This window comes from Triticum dicoccoides, chromosome 4A (assembly GCF_002162155.2).
Source record: "Triticum dicoccoides isolate Atlit2015 ecotype Zavitan chromosome 4A, WEW_v2.0, whole genome shotgun sequence".
Taxonomy (NCBI): domain Eukaryota; kingdom Viridiplantae; phylum Streptophyta; class Magnoliopsida; order Poales; family Poaceae; genus Triticum; species Triticum dicoccoides.
This window is the reverse complement of record NC_041386.1, coordinates 628,757,601-628,761,413: the sequence shown is the minus strand read 5'-3', so window position 1 is coordinate 628,761,413 and position 3,813 is coordinate 628,757,601.

Sequence of the window (3,813 nt, the reverse complement as noted above, 5' to 3'; positions counted from 1 at the left end):
TGCGCGGCAGCTATTTTAATAGGCTGGCTCAGTAACTCAGCGCCCAGAAGGTGAGACCGAGTGAAGAAGTCTCGCAACGGGCGAGAAGGGATCTCCTAACGCGTGACGCGCTGGCAACGAGCCAGCGCGCACGTCCATTCCCCACAGCGCGCCCCTGTTGGGCCGGACCACGAGCCGGCCGGAACGCCCTCCTGTGTATTAATTTCGATTAGTTTTCCTTTTTTTTCGATTATTTTAGTTTTTCTTCTTTAAAATAATTCGTGATTTCCAAAAATTCCAAACTTTAAAAAGAGGATTTTGAGAAAAAAAGTAATCATAAAATGTTCGTGGATTAAAAAATGTTCACGATTTTGACAACCATTTAGTGGATTTGAGAAAAAAAACCGAATTCAAAAAACATTATATTTATTTTTTAATGTTCAAAAAATGCACATTAATTTTAAAAAACAGTTCAAAACATGTCTACCTATTAAAAATGTTCATCGATTCAAATATGTTCACCGACTCAGAAAAAATGGTAACAATTTCAAAACAAATTGCAAAGGATAAAGATATGTTCACTATTTTGAAAAATGTTTGCCAATCTGAAAAAAATTTACGGTTCCATAAAAAATGTTTTATAATTCAAAAAATTTTACCATTTAAAACAATGTTCGTGAATTTGAAAATTATTCATGACTTCAAAAATATGTTCATGAATTCAGAAAAATGTTCACCAATTTGAAAACTTGTTCACAAGATGAAAAAGGGAAAAAGGATAAAGATAAGAAAATAAGAAGATGAAAAATAAAAATAAAAAACTAAGAGGGATAAAACAATGAAAAAAGAAAAAGACGGTCCGGGAAAGCTTCTAGAACCTTTCCAAAACCAGTATGGTGAAGAACCCGGACTGAACTGGCCCATGCCGGGTTCTTCCCTCATTTTTTTCTTCTTTTTCCATTTTTTGTGTTATTATGATATTATGTGTTTATTTTATTTGTTTATTTGTGAAATATCCCTCCATTTGTCAATAGTTGACATCGGACGGAGGAAGTACATATGTAAGGTGGTATGAACAGCACCGACGATAGGTATGTCGCAGCATTGCTACAGCTACAAACTTTTTTTACGGATTGGAAGCTATAGACAAAGGTGTACTTATCTATTTGGGAAGAAGGAGGACCTCACCCCAAAATTCAGGGGGAAGGAGTGAATTATGAGTTGACACGTAAGTCCGTAAGATTAATTCTGTAAGAGTCATCCATAAGTATATCATTTTCGAGTATATCAGGGATCAACGATATTGTAAGCGTTAAATGTTAGGAGATGTTTTTTGAGTGGTTCATCGAATCTATCTATCGAGAGGCCCACTTCGGCAGCCTCAGCGCCGCTTAGGCTAGAGGGCGCTCGAAGGCGAGCCATAGTGGGCCGGCCCAGGATCGGTCGCATCCAGCAACATGTTAAAAAACAAAACAGGATGGCTAACATCTACAGGCGTAGAACATTAACCACTGCACCACAATCAATATGATGTCCTATAACTGAAACTGGCGCTATTTTACCGCTGTTTCAGTTCCAGTTAGGATTTTTCGAAAAAAGAAAATGTAAATATGAAATAGAATTCATGAATATTGAAAATGTTGATCGATTCTGAAAAATGAATTCACGAGTTTCCCAGAAAAAAGTTCACAAAGTCGAAAAAGTTCATGAATTTGAAAAACATTCAAGGGATTTTTGAAGAAAAGTTCACGTATAGAAAAAAGTTTGTCAGTTTTGACAAAAAAGTTCACGAATTTGATGAAAGTTCATCGGATTCTGGAAAAAATTCACTGGTTTGGAAAAACTTCATTGATTTTGACAAAAAAAGTTCACGAATTTGAAAAAAGTTCATCAATTTTGAAAAAACGTTCACGGATTTTCAGAAAAAGTTCACGAATACAGAAAAAAGTTCACCAGTTTTGTAAAAAAGTTCACGGATTTTAAGAAGTTCACTGGTTTTGAATAAAGTTCAACGAATTTGTGAAAAAGTTCACGTATCTTTTAAAAAGAGGAGCAAGAAAAAAATATAAGGTAAAAGAAAGGAGAGCATGGAACAAAAGAAGGGAAGTAAAGAATCGCATGACGTTGGTTGTCCTGTTGGTTATCCAAGCTACTCCCTCCGTTCCAAATTACTCGTCGCGGAATTATTATTTTTTTTGAACCGGGCTTTAACCCCTTTCCATTGCATATGAACGGAAATACATCAGTTCCGGGAAACAATTCAGAGAGAGGGAAATAGGTAAAGCGAGTTCGGGCATTGCTAGGAAACCCACTGCACCACGCCCGACGTTGAGACGAGTGCCATGGGGCGAAAACCTAACAACGCCAATATAAAATCTGCCTACAGGAACAGTTGACACAAACTCTAGGAACAGTCTAGACCCAAAACAAGACCACGAACAGACATATGAAGACCCAAAACGCCATCAGCTTCACTCGGATGAAGAAGCTTGAAAGTTATTCCCCCGCGATCGGACGCCTGCTTGCTGCGCACATCTTCATCATCTGCATCGTGTTTGACCTGGGTACCTCAGCCCCCGCGCGAAGCTCCTTGTCATCCTCTTCTTGTTGTAACCCTGTCTAATATAAGAGAAACGAGCACATAGCAAATACAATCTCAAACGGGGTTTTGATTTGCTTCTTTTCAAAAGTTGCCCGCTTTCGAGCCGGCCAAATGGACCAACAAGCCGCAGCAAGATCAACAGTATAGAACTTTGCTCCAGTAGAGAGAAAAGAGTAGCACCAAGCATAATATTGTCATTGGTTGCTGGGACATCTATCCGTTCCCAGAACCATCCCCACACAGCGCCAAAACCACCCTAGCTACAGGACCCTTGAAGAACAAATGCTGTGAAGTTTCTACTTCATTGCAGAACGAACAACAAGGATTTCCTGGCCACTTCTTTTTCTTCATCACTTGCCTCGTTAGCACAGCATCCTGGGCCAACTGCCACATTAAAGATTTTGATTTTCAGAGGAACTTTTGCTTTCCAAATCCATTTATAATGGCAACCGCTTAAAGGGTTTTCCAGCCATTTATACATGGATTTAGTGGTGTATTTGTCGCTGCCATTAAAGCCCCAGAACACCTGATCACCCCCCTCGCATAGTTGAATCTCAGATATGACTCTACTCATTTCACCCCACTGCCTCGGCATCTCAGGGTTGAGTCTACGTCTGAAGGAGGTTTGAGCATTCAAAAACTTGAACTTGTCAACTGTGCAGTCCTGGTCATTGCACACATCAAAAAGAATGGGGAACTGCTCCCGAAATGGGAGTGAACCCTTGATAGAGTCTTTCCAAACTCTAGCCAAGTCCCCGGATTTAATATTGATCATTTTAGCAGCCATATATAGAGATGACCCCAAGACCACCTTTGTCTTTGGATCTGCATATCCTATTCCATTTAACTAGATGCTATTTTTTTCATGTTGCAACCTTGCCAGAAGAATTTACGTCTATGCTTATCTAGCCTTTCAATGAACGTTTTGTTCATGAGCCACATGGACATATGGTACAGGGAGATCTGGCTGACCACAGAGTCTAGCAAGGTGAGTCTACCACCCATTGAGGCAGCATTACCAATCCAGGCCTCAAAAATACTTGAGATATTTGTCCACTCGTCGCAGACATAGATGTATCTAGAACTAAAATGCATCTAGATACATTCATACCTGCGATAAGTAATTCGAAACGAAGGGAATAACTTCGAACGAGGAGATTGTGGTTGGAATCTCACCCGCGCAGAGTTTTTTGCCCTTTAAAACAGGAAAAGGGGATAAATGGGCCGGCCCA